The sequence below is a fragment of the Heptranchias perlo genome, chromosome 30, assembly GCF_035084215.1.
Source record: "Heptranchias perlo isolate sHepPer1 chromosome 30, sHepPer1.hap1, whole genome shotgun sequence".
NCBI lineage: Eukaryota > Metazoa > Chordata > Chondrichthyes > Hexanchiformes > Hexanchidae > Heptranchias > Heptranchias perlo.
Window position 1 is genome coordinate 11,478,841 of NC_090354.1, and position 17,987 is coordinate 11,496,827.

General features: G+C 42.3%; 1 protein-coding gene across 1 annotated transcript in view; it reads right to left on the reverse strand.

The window, feature by feature from the left end:
• The window catches only part of stat3 (signal transducer and activator of transcription 3 (acute-phase response factor)), a 49,498-nt gene extending 47,511 nt beyond the window's left edge, over positions 1–1,987 (reverse strand). Inside the window, exon 1 of the mRNA XM_067968893.1 lies at positions 1,717–1,987. The gene's annotated coding sequence lies outside the window, so the exon portion shown is untranslated. The remainder of the gene's footprint in view (positions 1–1,716) is intronic.
• Between the last annotated feature and the right edge of the window lie 16,000 nt (positions 1,988–17,987).

The window sequence follows — 17,987 nt, forward strand, 5'->3', positions numbered from 1 at the left end:
GATGAACAGTCCCTTAAACAAAAACAACTGTGTGCAGCATACTCTGTGTTTCATCAATTATGCTGCAATAGGGATTCGCATCAATGCTATATTGCTTTTTCTGACCTAGCATAGACCAAACAGCCTAAAGCCAATACTGTGCTAACATGTTCTCATAGATACCCCAAAATGCACTGCATTTTGTCTAGTATTCTAGAAATTAAAATTTCCTGACGTCAAGCACATAGTAAATTAAGAAGAAACCATTTACATGTCAGCTGCTAATAACGCTCCAAAGCTGTGTGGCACTTTTCATGTCACAGAGAGCAGAGATACTTGTGGAAACAGAAGTTTTTTGATGCACTTATAAGTGAGTAATATAGTGAATTTGTTGAGTACTGAAACACAAGTCAAGTCCTAGCAGCAGCATTTCAGGTTTGATGATTTCTGCATGAAACATCTCCAATCATGAGTTAAAACCACAAGTGACTAGGTTTGTTTCTACACTGAAATATTTCAATAGCTAAAGTCAAAATAGCTGTTGTTCATATCATGACGAAGCCACCGAGATGCCAAAGCAGCTCCATCCTTTCAGTATCATTTTTAATACACATCTATATATAATCATTGGGAAATACATATGTAGTAGATTAAAGCAGAGCAAAAGAAGTTGAAGATCAAACATGCACACTATAAACGGGACGACAACATAATGCATGATCCTTTCAACCACTACAGTTGGGAACCATTTACCATGCAATTAAAAACTAGCCTACCCTTGTAATCGAGAACTACCCTTGTAATCGAGAACAGTACCTCCAGGTTTACTTCAACGTACTACATATACGCAAAACTTTTCCATAATAACCACAATGCTTTGTGCTCAAATGCAGTTAACATTTCATGCAAACTTAAACAAATCAGAAATACTCAGAGTTACAAACATTTAATTTGTAAATCAACAAGCCGAATCTCGCTTACAACATGAAGGAGAATGATCTACTGAACAGGGATGCAATCAACGTTGATTCTAAATGTAACAAAACACATCCAAGTAAAATACACTTTTCAACAAATACTGTACTGTTCTTTGTTGGTAGAGTTGTAACCAACAGTATATAGTACTTACAAACATTATACTTGAATACTGCACTCTTCTACAGTGTATTTACTGCATGCAAATGTAAAATTAAGTAAATGCACCATCTTCTGACAAAATAAGTACCAGTACTTCAATAGAAACTATAGCTGATAGACACATTTGCCATATGTCCAATCACTCTTCCTTCCCTTTAAAACAGCCACCACACTTCCTGTCACCAGTGACTGAATGAAAACACTTCAATTAATAATCTGCCCTCCTACATCAAAAAATACGAGTCAACAGTGAACAGTCTTTACATGTCAATAGCGATTCTTGTAACAAGTTAAATACATTTTAAAAAGACTTGTGTATTAAATACATGATCTATTTGGAAATCATTAATTGTCATGTTTCTTGTGTTTATTTTTCAGTCGGCCAAAGATCGGATTTATAAGTTATGAAGAAGTATCTATAACCCCTCCCAAAATCCAATGGATTTCGGTTTTTATTGTAATTGGCACTGTCTACAGCTCTTATTAGATTGCAAAAAATAAAATTATTCAACAGTCCAGATTTACGATAAATCCAAGCTTCGTTTCACAAGAGGTCTTAAAAGGACTCAGGCCTGCTACAAACAAGAATCTAACGCATACCTGCAACCGTTGACCAAGAGTGCTTTGGGCATTAAAAGTTTCCAGCCTGTCAATCCCAACTTTCTGACACCTCGCACTACGGTTGAAACATGCTCACTTCCATCGACGCTTCCACACGCTAATATTTGCCCACAGAATCGCTGCTTTTCCTTCAAATATTTCCTAGAAAACTGTTGAATCACACGCCGACTTCAATGAATTTTTGACGCAGTTTACCTGACAAGATGCCGACACGCAATTTCGCCGACAACCTACCCTGCTAACGGCGGAGCGTCGATTGACAGCCGAGCCGACCACTCAGACGCCGGGATCCGCCGCCTCCCTGGTCACGCGACTGGAGGGAGACGTCCGGCGCCATTGCGGGCTTCGGCCAATCGGCGCGGAGGTGGGGGGCGGGACCAGCCTGGTGAAGGTTGGTTGAGAGGTGCCGAGCGTGTGGCGCGCCCCCGTGGCTGTCGCGTTGGACGCGGTCCCTCCCGCCGGCTCCGAGCCCGCGACCCGTACGTTGACGTGGGAGGAAAGGACTAGAAACAGGGGGTGGAGCGACTGTTCCCTGGAACGGCCGCAGCTGCGAAATCATCTGAGTTACTGGCAGCGATGACGTATCCTCCTCTGATAGCCAGTGCCAGCGAACAAATTGATGGGAGTTTTGTTGTCAGTCAAATGACTAACCCATTTTTTCTCAGGAAAAAGGAAATAGTCAATTGTTTATGGTTTCATGCAATATAATGAATATTTATTATCATTTAAAAAGCTAGGTTTTAAGCTTCTGATTTCAATTGGCAGAATTAGATTTTTGCTTTTGAAACCAAACCAAACTTTATTACACAAATCTATGTTTGTATTACAGTATATGTAAAGAATTATTGCGTTGATAAGTTAGTAACCAGGATGTGAAAGTCACTTATTAGCAATGCTTCTTTTTGTGATTACTCAGCAGATAAAACAGAATCAGCAATTGAGTCTACTTTACACGTACTATTCCGGAAGAATAGAATGGTTACAGCTCAAAAGGAGGCCGTTCGGCCCATCGAGCCCATGCCGGCTCTTTGTAAGGACAATCCAGTTCGTCCCATTCCTCTGCTCTTTCCCCGTAGCCCTGCAAATTTTTTCCCTTCAAGTATTTATTCAATTCCTTTTTGAAAGCCACGATTGAATCTGCTTCCATCACCCTTTCAGGCAGCGCATTCAGATCATAACTACTCGCTGCGTAAAAAAGTTTTTCCTCATGTCGTCTTTAGTTCTTTTGCCAATAATCTTAAATCTGTGTCCTCTGGTTCTCAACCCTTCCACCAATGGGAAAAGTTTCACTTTATTTACTTTATCTAAACCCTTCATGATTTTGAACACCATCAAGTCTCCTCTCAACCTTCTCTGCTCTAAGGAGAACAACCCCAGCTTCTCCATCTATCCATGTAACTGGTGAGACCATACCTGGAATATTGTGTGCAGTTTTGGTCTCCTTACCTAATAAAGGATATACTTGCCATAGAGGGAGTGCAGCGAAGGTTCACCAGACTGATCCCTGGGATGGCAGGACTGTCATATGAGGAGAGATTGGGTCGACTCGGCCTGGATTCACTCGAGTTTAGAAGAATGGGAGGGGATCTCATTGAAACACATAAAATTCTGACAGGGCTAGATAGACTAGATAGAGGGTGGATGTTTCCCCTGGCTGGGGAGGGTCCAGAACGAGGGGTCACAGTCTCAGGATATGGGGTAGGACATTTAGGACTGAGATGAGGAGAAATTTCTTCACTCAAAGGGTGGTGAACCTACGGAATTCTCTACCACAGAAGGCTGTGGAGGCCAAGTCACTGAATATATTCAAGAAGGAGCTAGATAGATTTCTAGACACAAAAGGCATCAAGGGGTATGGGGAGAGAGCGGGAATATGGTATTGAGATAGAGGATCAGCCATGATCATATTGAATGGCGGAGCAGGCTCGAAGGGCCAAATGGCCTACTCATGCTCCTATTTTCTATGTTTCTACATTTTTATGAAGTCCCTCTTCCCTGGAACCATCTTTTCTGCACCCTCTTTAAGGCCTTCACATCCTTCCTAAAGTGCAGTGCCCAAAATTGGACACAGTACTCCAGTTGTGGCCGAGCCAGTGTTTTATAAAGGTTCAACATAACTTCCTTGCTTTTGTACTCTAAGCCTCTATTTATAATGCCCAAGGTCCCGTATGCTTTTTTAACCGCTTTCTCAGCCTGTCCTGTCAACTTCAAAGATTTATGCACATATACCCCCAGGTCCCTCTGTTCCTGCACCCCCGTTAGAATTGTACCATTTAATTTGTATTGCCTCTCCTCATTCTTCCTGCCAAAATGTATCACTTCCCACTTCTCTGCGTTAAATTTCATCTGCTTGTGTCTGCCATTCCACCAGCCTGTCTATGTCCTCCTGAAGTCTATTACTATCCTCCTCACTGTTTACTACACTTCCAAGTTTTGTGTCATCTGCAAATTTTGAAATTGTGCCCTGTGCACCTAAGTCCAAATCATTAATATATATCAAAAAAAGCAGAGGTCCTAGTACCAACCTCTGGGGAACACCACTGTATACCTCCCTTCAGTCCGAGAAACAACCATTCACCACTACTCTCAGTTTCCTGTCACTTTGCCAATTCTGTATCCGTGCTGCCACTGCCCCTTTTATTCCATAGGTTTCAATTCTGCTGACAAGCCTATTATGTGGCACTTTATCAAACACCTTTTGAAAGTCCATATACACAACATCAACCCTCTCTGTAACCTCATCACAAAACTCAATCAAATTAGTTAAACTTGATTTGCCTTTAACAAATCCGTGCTGGCTTTCCTTTATTAATCCACACTTGTCCAAGTGACTATTAATTTTGTCCAGGATTATTGTTTCTAAAAGCTTCCCCACCACCGAGGTTAAACAGACTGGCCTGTGGTTGCTGGATTTATTCTTACACCTTTTTTTGAACAAGGGTGTAGCATTTGCAATTCTCCAGTCCTCTGGCACCACCCCCATATCTAAGGAGGATTGGAAGATTATGGCCAGCGCCTCTGCAATTTCCACCCTTACTTCCCTCATCAACCTAGGATGCATCCCATCTGGACTGGATGATTTATCTACTTTAAATACAGCCAGCCTTTCTAGTATCTCCTCTTTGTCAATTATTAGGTATTCCAGTATCTCAACTACTTCCTCTTTTGCTGTGACTTTGGCAGCATCTTCTTCCTTGGTAAAGACAGATGCAAACTACTGATCTAGTACCTCAGCCATGCCCTCTGCCTCCATGTGTAGATCTGCAGCTGTTCAAGAAGGCGGCTCACCATCACCTTTTCAAGGGCAATTAGGGATGGGCAATAAAATGCCGGCCTCGCCAGCGACGCCCACATCCCACGAACGAATAAAAATAAATAAATGCCCTCTGCCTCCATGTGTAGATCTCCTTTTTGGTCCCTAATTGGCCCCACCCCTCCTCTTACTATCCTCATTCTCCAGAACCAGATCCAGAAATGCCTCCTTCCTTGTTGGCCCGGAAACATACTGATCAAGAACGTTCTTCTGAACACACTTCAGAAATTCCTCCCCCTCTTTGCACTTTGCACTTTTACTATCCCAGTGTATATTAGGATAGTTGAAATCCCCCATTATCATTCTCTATAATTCTTGCACCTCTCGATAGCTTCCCTGCAAATTTGCTCTATATCCTTCCCACTAGTTGGTGCCCTATAGAATACACCCAGTAGTGTAATGGCGCCTCAATTGTTTCTTAACTCTAACCAAATGGATTCCGTCCTTGACCCCTCAAGGACATCCTCTCTCTCCAGCACTGCAATATTCCCCTTAATCAATACTGCCAGCCCCCCACCTTTTTTTCCTTCCCTATCTTTCCTGAAAACCTTGTATCCAGGAATATTTAGTAGGTAAGGTGTTCAAATTAAATTAAACTTTTATGCAGCCATATTCCCTTCATTTAATCCTCATGACAAAAAGGCAATCAAAACATCAATTGAGAATATTTATGTTGGTTTTCTTGCCACTACTGAATAAACACAATTTTAAAAGATATTTAATATTAAATATATGTATTGTCTGCTTTACTGGAAGGGCACTTTACCATGAGGATGCTTTATAAGGTTAGTACGCAAAATGACAGGTTTTTATAACATATGAAATTCTGCATTATCTAAGTTTACTACAGCAGCCAATGTGGCAACATTTCAGCTGAATTCTCAAAGCAGTTTGTTCCACGAACTTAACCTACCTAAAAACTCCCCACGTACAACAATATTTCTTCACCAATATAACTGTATTTCAAATAAAAACAGAAAATGCTAGAAATACACAGCAGGTTTGTCAACGTCTGAAAAAGATGAGACAAATTAACAGGAGACCTTTTGTCAAACCCCTCTTGACTATTGCTATGTTTTCCGACCATACAGAGTTTGAACAGTAAAGTAAAATCAACTATGTTTCTCTCCCTTTGGCCTGTGTTTGCTGGTAAACTAAGCTGGCTATAATCCCTGTGTTGCTGGGAATTCCAGAGCCAGTTGCAGTATTGGAGTACACTCAGGTCTGATGCCTCCCTAGCAGAACTTGGTGGCTGCATTTATACAGGCATGGGCATTCCTAGCTTGTTATGATTCCATATGATTCTCCTCTCTCTGAAAAGTGGATTGAGTATATACTTTATCATACCAAGACTGAGGCTCTAAACCAAGGACAATGTATTTAAATAAAATCGGTAAATGAACATTATACACTATAAAACAGTGAATCATACACTTCACTACCTATATACATCAAATAATAAAGATGTCATTCACTTTTTCTCGATAGATAGACTTTAAAACAGAAGCTTACTTCTTACGTTGTAACTTAAGCACAAAAATTCCCTGGTAGTTGGAAAACTCTTAGGGCAGGAGGCTTCCCACAGAAATACATTCCAAACCCCTTTGTAGTTATACTGAATTTCCCTGGTCAATATTAAATGTATGCCCAATCAATGATAATAACATTCCATGCTTGACATGCAATGTGAAATCTTCAGCCATATAATGCAACGAGCATCTTAGACCCCATGTTGTGTTTTCCTTAATAATTTGTACCTTGAAAAGGATATAGCAGCAGCCTGTCTGGTCTCTAAGGTCATGAATTTTCCTTTGAGGAATACCCTGTTTGCCTGTGGGATTTTAATCTCTCACATGCTGTTTCTAGATATAAAAAATCCTAATTGAAAATTTGATGGGCAGTAAGCACTTTTTTTGTCACACATGAGCATCAATATTTTGCCCTTGTGGCCATCTTCATGTTTAAACCTAAACAATGAGTGTTGTCAGGCATTCGAACAGCCATGCCCAATTGTATCTTTATGCAACATCCACACATACACACTTTCCAGCAGGGGTCAATAGATAGTGATCAGGAGCTAAAACCATGGTTTATTTTCTATGTCTTGGCCAACATTCATTCCTCAATCAGCACCACCAAAAAAAAGATGAGCTGGTCATTCATTCATTCATTTGCTGTTTGTGGAACCTTGCTGTGCACAAATTAGCTGCCACGTTTGCTACATAACGATGATTATAATACTCATCGTGAGGATGTAATAAAATGCCAATTAAGTTCCTTCTTTTTTCCTCCGAACCCAAGAATGTTAAAACCAATTATAGTGCCCTTATTTCCACTCCAGCTAAGATTGGCTAACTCAACACAGACCAGGGATTGAATCTGGGACCTTCACTAAAGACCACACCACACCTAGTGTTTAGTCACAAAGCCGTCAAGAAATAGTCAACTCCTTTTTTAAAGAACATAACAATGTAGGAAGACAGATAGGCCATGCCACTCATTCAATTTTCTCTGACATCATGGCATTTTCAAGATCTGCTATGAATTTTTTTTGTTTTCCCGCACCAAATTCACATCCATGCATCCTTTCCTATATTTTTTTTATTCGTTCATGGGATGTGGGCGTCGCTGGCGAGGCCGGCATTTATTGCCCATCCCTAATTGCCCTTGAGAAGGTGGTGGTAAGCTGCCTTCTTGAACCGCTGCAGTCCGTGTGGTGACGGTTCTCCTACAGTGCTGTTAGGAAGGGAGTTCCAGGATTTTGACCCAGCGATGATGAAGGAACGGCAATATATTTCCAAGTCGGGATGGTGTGTGACTTGAAGGGGAACATGCAGGTGGTGTTGTTCCCATGTGCCTGCTGCCCTTATCCTTCTAGGTGGTAGAGGTCGCGGGTTTGGGAGGTGCTGTCGAAGAAGCCTTGGCGAGTTGCTGCAGTGCATCCTGTGGATGGTGCACACTGCAGCCACAGTGCGCCGGTGGTGAAGGGAGTGAATGTTTAGGGTGGTGGATGGGGTGCCAATCAAGCGGGCTGCTTTATCTTGGATGGTGTCGAGCTTCTTGAGTGTTGTTGGAGCTGCACTCATCCAAGCAAGTGGAGAGTATTCCATCACACTCCTGACCTGTGCCTTGTAGATGGTGGAAAGGCTTTGGGGAGTCAGGAGGTGAGTCACTCGCCACAGAATACCCAGCCTCTGACCTGCTCTCGTAGCCACAGTATTTATATGGCTGGTCCAGTTAAGTTTCTGGTCAATGGTCAATCAGTAATTGATTCCATTCCCTTTGAAAGCTTCAGCCAATGCATAAGATATTCCATAAGCGAATGACTCTAAGTATGAAGAAGTTCTATATGTTCAGTTTAGCTTATGGTTTACTCTGGTTCATTTATCCTGGTTTTGCACAAACTATCTCTCTACATCCACAGCATTGGACTTCAGCTAGCACCTGTGGAACCACATCCCATTATAGGACTTCAGGAGAGGGTGGGTTGGGCAGGTTGCTGGGAATTGGAAGAACCTCAACAACCTCCTTTCATGATTTAGCACAAAATGTGATAATGACCAAATAACCTGTTTCAGTGATGCAGGTTATGAGATAAATATTGGCCAGGACACCAGGGAGAACTCCCCTGCTCTTCGAATAGTGCCATGGGATCTTTTACATCCACCTGAGAGGGCAGACGGGGCCTCGGTTTAACGTATCATCCGAAAGACGGCACCTCCAACAATGCAGCACTCCCTCAGTACTACACTGAAGTGTCAGCCTGGATTTTGTTTTTTTATTCATTCATGGGATGAGAGAAAACTAGCAAGAAATATAAAAACTGACAGTAAAAGCTTCTACAAGTATATAAAAAGGAAGAGGGTGGCTAAAGTAAACATTGGTGTCTTAGAGGATGAGACTGGGGAAATAATAATGGAAAACAAGGAAATGGCAGAGGAATTGAACAGATATTTTGTATCTGTCTTCACAGTAGAAGACACTAGTAATATACCAATAATAGTAGAAAATCAAGGGGCAAAGGGGAGGGAGGAACTAAAAACAATCACTATCACGAGAGAAAAAGTACGAGGTAAACTAATGGGTCTAAAGGCTGACAAGTCCCCTGGACCTGATGGCTTGCATCTGAGGGTCTTAAAGGAAGTGGCCACAGAGATAGTGGATGCATTGGTTGTAATCTTCCAGAATTCACTAGATTCTGGAAAGGTCCCAGTGGATTGGAAAACCACAAATGTAATACCCCTATTCAAGAAGGGAGTGAGACAGAAAGCAGGTAACTATAGACCAGTTAGCCTAACATCTGTCTTTTGGAAAATGCTAGAATCCATTATCAAGGAACTAGTAGCAGGACATTTGGAGACTCATAATACAATCAAGGAGAGTCAACATGGTTTTATGAAGGGGAAATCGTGTCTGACAAATTTATTAGAGTTCTTTGAGGAAGTAACGGGCATGATGGATGAAGGGGAACCAATGGATGCAGTATATTTGGATTTCCAAAAGGCATTCAATAAGGTGCCACATAAAAGATTACTGCACAAGATAAGAGCTCATGGTGTTGGGGGTAATATACTGGCATGGATAGAGGATTGGCTAACTAACAGGAAACAAAGAGTCGGGATAAAAGGGCCATTTTCAAAATGGCAATCTGTAACTAGTGGGGTGCCACAGGGATCAGTGCTGGGGCCTCAACTATTTACAATATATATCAATGACTTGGATGAACAAAGTGTCTTGTGGCCAAAATTGCTGATGATACAAAGATAGGTGGAAAAGCAAGTTGCTATGAGGACACAAAGTGTCTGCAAGGGGATATTGACAGGTTAAGCGAATGGGCAAAAATTTGGCAGATGGAATATAATGTGGGCAAATGTGAAGTCATCCACTTTGGGAGGAAAAAAAAAGCGAAATATTATTTGAATGGAGAAATACTACAAAATGCTGCGGTACAGAGGGATCTGGGTGTCCTCGTACATGAAACACAAAAAGTCAACATATAGGTGCAGCAGGTAATCCGGAAGGCAAACGGAATATTGGCCTTTATTTCTAGGGGGATGGAGTATAAAAGCAGGGAAGTCATGCTACAACTGTACAGGGTGCTGGTGAGAGCACACCTGGAGTACTGTGTACAGTTCTGGTGCCCTTATTTAAGGTAGGAAAAACTTGCATTGGAGGCCGTTCAGAGAAGGTTCTCTCGGTTGATTCCAGGTATGGAAGGGTTGTCTTATGAGGAAAGATTGAACAGGTTGGGTCTATACTCATTGGAGTTTAGAAGAATGAGAGGAGATCTTATTGAAACATACAAGATGCTGAGAGGATGTTACCCCTCATGGGGGAAATCTAAAACTAGGGGGCATATTCTCAGAATAAGTGCATTTAAGACGGAAATGAGGAGGAATTTCTTCTCCCAGAGGGTCGTGAATCTTTGGAATTCTTTACCCCAAAAATCTGTGGAGGCTGAGTCATTGAATACATTCAAGGCTGAGTTAGACAAATTTTTGATCAGCAAGGGAGTCAAAGGATATGAGGAAAAGGCAGGAAAGTGGAGTTGAGGTAAAAATCAGATCAGCCATGGTCTCATTGAATGGCGGAGCAGGCTCGAGGGGCTGAATGGCCTACTCCTGTTCCTATCTCTTATGGTCTTATGGTCTTACGGATGTGAGCATTGGTGGCAAGGCAAGCATTTATTGCCCATCCCTAATTGCCCTTGAGAAGGTAGTGGTGAGCCGCCTTCTTGAACCGCTGCAGTCCGTGTAGTGAAGGTATTCCCACAATGCTGTTAGGTAGGGAGTTCCAGGATTTTGACCCAGCGACATTGAAGGAACGGCAATATATTTCCAAGTCAGGATGATGTGTGACTTGGAGGGGAACGTGCAGGTTGGTGGTGTTCCCATGCGCCTGCTGCCTTTGTCCTTCTAGGTGGTAAAGGTCACGGGTTTGGGAGGTGCTGTCGAAGGAGCCTTGGCGAGTTGCTGCAGTGCATCTTGTAGATGGTACACACTGCAGCCACAGTGCACTGGTGGTGGAGGGAATGACTGTTTAAGGTTGTGGATGGGGTGCCAATCAAGTGGGCTGAATGGTGTTGAGCTTCTTGAGTGTTGTTGGAGCTGCACTCATCCAAGCAAGTGGAGAGTATTCCATCACACTCCTGACTTGTGTCTTGTAGATGATGGAAAGGCTTTGGAGGTGAGTCACTCGCCACAGAATACCCAGCCTCTGACCTGCTCTTGTAGCCACAGTATTTATGTTCATGTCTCTGGAGTCGAACTTTAACCCACAATCTTTGACTCACGGTCAGTGTGCTACCACTGAGCCATGGCGGACATCTGTGCTGTTGCATGCATTCCATTGTGGAATCAATGAGTAGAGCCATCAAATTAAAATTATCACTGAGAGAGGGACGAGAGTTATTGAGAAATTTCTTTACTCTAAGGTTTTATGGCCTTAACTACCTGTATATTCACCTTTAATGACCTGTGTATCTACACAACCAGGCCCTTCTGAATACCTGGTGGGACAGTTAGCCTCACCTTAAACAGTCATTCCCTCCACCACCAGTGCACTATGGCTGCAGTGTGTACCATCTACAAGATGCACTGCATCAACTCGCCAACGCTCCTTCGACAGTACCTCCCAAATCCGTGACCTTTACCATCTAGAAGGACAAAGGCAGCAGGCACATGGGAACACCACCAACCTGCACGTTCCCCTCCAAGTCACACATCATCCTGACTTGGAAATAAAGCCACTCACATGAGGACCTGGATTAAGCAGTTGGTGATGAGTAAGCCTTGCACATCTTGAACATGAAGGTGGTCAGCACGATGCAAGTTGCCCTGTTTAGGTCCTTCCACAATGCTGAAAGCAGATGGCCATCATATAGCTGATGAGGGAACTCTGATACTTGGGATGACAGCTGCTGGAAGGCATTACCTGGAGACTGGGTGTGAGAACAAATGCTGATATATCCAGGGCCTGTTGCAACTGGAAGTATCCAAGGACTCTACAAGGTCCTCTCTGAGATGGCTCTTTTAGAAGCTGACGGCTTTAATTAATTGTGTTCAGCTCTTCTCTGCACTGCTTCAGAACTATATGTAGCACTCCAGGTGCAGCCTAACCAGAGCACTGTAGAGCTTTTGCATGACTTCTGGGGGTTGAACTCAACTCTTAAGGATATGCACTAAGATTCAGTTCACTCCATTTATCGCTGTGTCGCACTGTTTGGACATGGTGACTCAGATGAATAAAGCTTCTTGGCAATTTGCGGTGGAGTTAGTTGGCAGCATGCCTAAATGTAAACACACTGATCAAGGAACCAAAGAATAACGTGATCAGTCATTTTGCAAGTAATTCATGCGCTAACCATGAAGATACATACTTTTGCGCAGTTCTGGATATTGTACGAACAGGTAGCAATTTGAAATTGTGCAATAAATCCCAAGACAATTGCCAGCTAAGTACACAACATTTACCAGCATTTCAGTTTGGATGTCTTTGGATTGGTTGATATCTGCAAGTGAATAGATTGCTCCAGGATGCGCTTACTGGAACAGCTTCAGATGTAATTTGAGACCACAAATGGCAGCTCTCCAGGGGAAAGTTGCCAACTTGGTGATATTTCATGATGTAGAAGATAGTTTTTTAATTGGAGAGATAGAATTACTTCATATCAAAAGAACTGTCCCTTGGCTTTTCTTTTCTTTTCGTGAATCCCAAGAGTTTCATAAATTACATGTAGCAGAAGATAAGGGATTTGTAATGAAGCATTTATTTTACACAAAGAAGAAATCAAACTCTCTTTCAAATGGGCTTAACAATACACATGTTTAATACTCGAAAAGGTAGTGCAGCAGTTCTCCCAGTGTTACAGACCAGGAAAATCTCAGGTTTGATCCCAAATGTGTGCTGAGTTAGCTGGATTAGTGCTCGGAGAAGTGCAACTGAACCCAGGTTAGGAATAGAAAAAAAAATCACAGAGGGATCCTGCTCCCAATCGCTATCCATGAACTGCTGCTTGAAAGTACACGTGCATGGACATTGGGTGAGAACAGTGGTTGATGAGCTTGTCAACACTCATTGTCTAGGTTCACAGATAAAAAATTGCCACTGGAAAACTGCTTGCATCACTAGAATGTACCTCAGTGTGAGTCCCTGCCTTCAGGAAAGAAGGGGTTGGAGGGAAAAAAGGTGGTACAAAATGGAAATGAGGCTTTCATTGGCTCATTCTCCTGCCTAATTGGTGATTTTGTACTTGGATGATAATTTATTTACAATTCAAAATGCAACTTAATGATAATAACAGCCAAAGAACATTTTAAACCATAAAAAGCTATTTTCCATCTTTATTAATAATGCAAAAATATTAATGCAAAAATACTAAGGCACACAAGACCTTTCTGCCCACAACCTCTGCCTAAAGTGAATTACAAACTGTCTGTAATTCTCAACATTATTACAATTACAGAAGAAAAGATTATTCTCTAAACTGATAATGTTGACTGTCAAGGATTTCCCTAAGCAATCATATCAATCCAATCAAAATATACATGCTCGTTCAGTTGATTGACTCAATAATTCTAGAAAAGCAATTTCTTTGAAGATGCTATTAGCACTCATTGAGAAAACATAAAATATTCAAACATAACACAAATAGAAGTTGGGATGTTAAAGTTCATCATCATACTTTGTAACCTTTATTTTTGCATGGGATACTAGATGGTGATACTTTATCTTTGGTATTCAAGTAGTTTAACATAATAATTACAAAGATTACAAAGAATGTACAGCACAGAAACAGGCCATTCGGCCCAACTGGTCCATGCCGGTGTTTATGCTCCACACGAGCCTCCTTCTTCCCTATTTCATCTAACCCTGTCAACATATCCTTCTATTCCTTTCCCTAAAATGCATCTATGTTTTTCGCCTCAACTACTCCTTGTGGGAGCGAGTGCCACATTCTCACCACTCTCTGGGTGAAGAAGTTCCTCCTGAATTCCCTATTGGATTTATTAGTGACTCTCTTATATTTATGGCCTCTAGTTCTGGTCTCCCCTGCAAGTGGAATCATCTTCTCTATGTCGACCCTATCAAACCCTTTCATAATCTTAAAGACCTCTATCAGGTCACCCCTCGGTCTTCTCTTTTCTAGAGAAAAGAGCCCCAGCCTAATCAATCTTTCTTGAGAGTCAGAACCTCTCATTTCTGGTATCATCCTTGTAAATCTTTTTTTTTACACCTTCTCCAGTCCTTCTATATTCTTTTTATAATATGGAAACCAGAAACTATTCACACTTCTCCAAGTGTGGACTAACCAAGATTCTGTACAAGTTTAATATAACTTCTCTGCTTTTTAATTCTATCCCTCTAGAAATAAAACCGTGCTTGATTTGCTTTTTTATGGTCTTACTAACCTTCGTCGCTACTTTTAATGATTTGTGAATCTGTACCCTCACAAAGATTGAGAGTGACATGTTCAAAAGGAACTAGTGTATGTGCTACACGTAGTAATAGCTGAGTAAAAACTATAAGGAGGAAGTTAATAGCTTCAGCTGTGAGGCTTTTCATTGATTGTCTGAAATAACTAACTTCCAGGCAGCTGCAGGCTGAAGATGAGTGGAGGAAAGCCATTGCAGACAATGTCAATACTCAGTGATACCATCATATTTGTTCAGGGAATCATCATGAAAGCAAGAAGAGAAATAAACACCAAACCTCTCCACCCCCATTTCTAAAATATTCTAAACCATAACAGCAATTATGAAATGAGTTGTTGTTGAGTAATTACTTTCAATCGGTGGTTTCAATCCAGTGCCCAAAGTCTCCATCCTTCGGTTAGTAGTAATACTTATTCGGTGCTGTCGAGATGATAGATGGTGGTGAGTATAATCATAAAACCCATCTGATAATTAGCTACAAGTTCATGCTTTTGAAAGGGTTAGAAGTTCAGCTTTCTGAGGTCAAATTATTTTCTGCTCCAGCTTCTGTTTCCTTTAATATGTTGTTTAAGATGTCACTATGTAACAGTTACTGTTAATTTATCCAGTTCTGCTGGGAAAATGACTAAATCCCAGTTTCTTCATCTCAATTGCTATGAGTTTCTGTAATGAATAGAGGACGCAGTTTTGTTCAAATCAGTTAGGGCCCAAAAGTTGTGATTTGACCCGGGCTGCATATTTAAATAAGAAACCTGCTGGCTTCAGAAGAACAGGACAAAATCAGGATCGCTGTGAAAATCAGTGGGTAAATCACCCAGGGTATTTTAGCTGCCCAGCAGCCTGGTTTCTGCCAGCTGGGTTGGATTAAAAATTCGGAAGTGCTTTGCTTCTACTCTGCACCTCCTCCAGATGGCCTCGTTGAGATTAATAGCTGCCACTGGAGACTCGTAGGCAGCAGTTTGATGTCATGATTTAGTAAAAAATGCATTGTGCTGATAAACAGTCTGAAAATCAGCAATTGTTTATTGGAAACTCTGTGGGTGAATCATCCCTGGCCACTTCTGTGTACATCTTTAGTGTTCCTGTTAACAAGAGACATTTTTGTAGGCCATCTGCCTTGTCTCATAGCTGGAGAATGAACAATATGGTGAGGGCAACTTTGTAAGCAGTATTCTTTTAGTACTTAAATTCCTTGCTTTGTATACTTTTTGATTGGCATCCAGGAGTATAAATTATATTAATCTGCATTACCCTGAAAGGAATGACTTATTATTGGGACACATTGACCGAGGTTTTTTTTCTGTCTTTTTTTTGCCTCTCCAGGTTACATGGGTGCTGGTGGGTTGGAGCATTGGTTGTCATGATGCTTAATTGCAACATGACTGTTCCTTTGCAGCCCTTTCAGAACTCTTCAATTTGAGTGCTCAGAACTGACTTACCAGTATAAAAGGAAATAAAAGTATATCAATGTGTAAGTTTGTATTGTTAATGCTTAATGAAAAAAAAGTAGTACTGGAGTTACTTAATGTGGCAGGATCTTTCCCCATGAATCTTCATTTCTTTATTTATTCAACATCTCGTAACATTGATCCCTGATTTTTAAGTTCTGTTGTGACAAGTGGCCGTCATGTCTTCACCCCAGAAGAGAAAGGTCGATCAAGAGTCCTGCTGCTATTATTGTGCAGCAATGTTGGGGCCATGTGCTCAATGAACCCCAGTGAGGTCAGCTAATGCTTAGTGCAAGTTGTTGTTGGTGGCACCTGTGCATAAAATGCATGCAAAGCTCATGGAGGCCTATATTTCTTTAAATTAAGGGACCACTCCATAATGCCACTAAAATACTGGAGCAGCGCTTCAGATGCGAAGCGCCTGTTTGGACATCAGCAAAGGCCCATTGGAGGATGGCGGGGCGGGGAGTGGGGGGGGACTTTGCTGCTGGGGGGCCTGCTGTCTAATATAAAGTCACAATTCTTTGCTGCTGCTGTTGGTTTAGGCATTCAACGGCTACAGTGATTGACTGGCTGTCGGGCGGGAAGGCCAGGGATCGGAGAAGGGCGGGGGGAGAGAGGGATCATGGACCTTGGAGGACAGGGGTGGTGGTTGGTGGAGGGGTGGCGCGTGGTCTGGTGCCAGAGGTGGAGATCGGGGAGGGGACGCTGATGCTGGGAGGAAATTGAAGGCAGATGAAGAGTGACAACTTTAAGCCCTCTTGACAACTAATGAAGATATTTGCCTAGCTCTCTCCAGAGCCGTTATAAAATGACAGGACTCATCCCTCCACCTTCCTATATAATAGGTCCACCCCATAATCAATACAAATTCTCAAAGTCAAATATGTTGCCACATCTTCAGGAGAAGAGTCCGACGTCACAGTTCGGGAGAAAAGATTGGAGGTCGGTCTCAGTTCGGGAGAAGAGATAGCAGGTCGGGTGAAGAGTCAGAGGTGGGAGCCACCATCCGGGGCCGGGGGGGTGGGTGTCGGCCGATTACGGGAGTCCTGTCGGCCAGGTGAGCTTGTTGGGCCTGGATGAAGCACTCCTGCTCCCCCTGGGCCACAAGCAGTGCAATAAAGGCACTCACCTCATGGATCCAGCCCCTCTTGCCTACTTTCACCTGATGTGAATCAGAAGTGATGGGAAACCCGAACAGGTAAGGTCAAATTCATTTGACATCTGAAATACACAAAAAATTAAGCGCCTCAACTATTGCAATGAGGTACATTTCCCCTTTAAGTATCGGTCCACCGGCTTTTAGTGGGGATGGGACATCCGGGTTTCTGTTGTGTGTGCACATCCAAACGTGCCTGGGTTAAATCCGGAAGTGGGCGCGTAGAGCCGGGATGCGGACCCGCTCCAAAAACAAACTATTTTTACTGCCCACCCCCCACCCCAACCTACCCATTCTTGGGGTTAAAGTTACCCCCATTGTTTGCTATTTAGCAGCCTTTTACTACCTCCTAGTACCTGATGTTCTGGCCTTGACCCTGTGATGCTGCCAGCATGTCATGTGTTATGCACTCAGAGTGCCAATAAATTTAACTGAGCTCATCCTATTTAATGAGGGCCGGTCAACACTTTGGGTGCTGGTGCAGCCAGGGCCTCAACAGCAGCAGTCCCCGGTGCAGTACTGCTGGGATCACATTAATGGCTACCTATATGTTAATTTTCCAGGATGTTATCAAGAATTAATTTATTTGGCTTCAGTCATTGTCTAGTTACTATGAGACAGATGATCTGCCCTGGCATGAGGCCTGCCATTCTCTCAAAATGTCCGTTCCATTGTAACAATCTTCTGTGAATGGGGTTTGGCTGTAATGTTACTTGACACGACAAGAAAGTACATTTATTCTGACAAAATATGTCGCAAAAGGAAAATTGCACAGTGTTCTTGAGACATAAGCATAATTCTATCTATACCTTGCTCATCTTTCACAGCGTGTATTTGCATATGGCTTTCTTCTAGCTGTGTACTCCTTCAGGGCTTTTAATGTGAGTGCCTTTTTA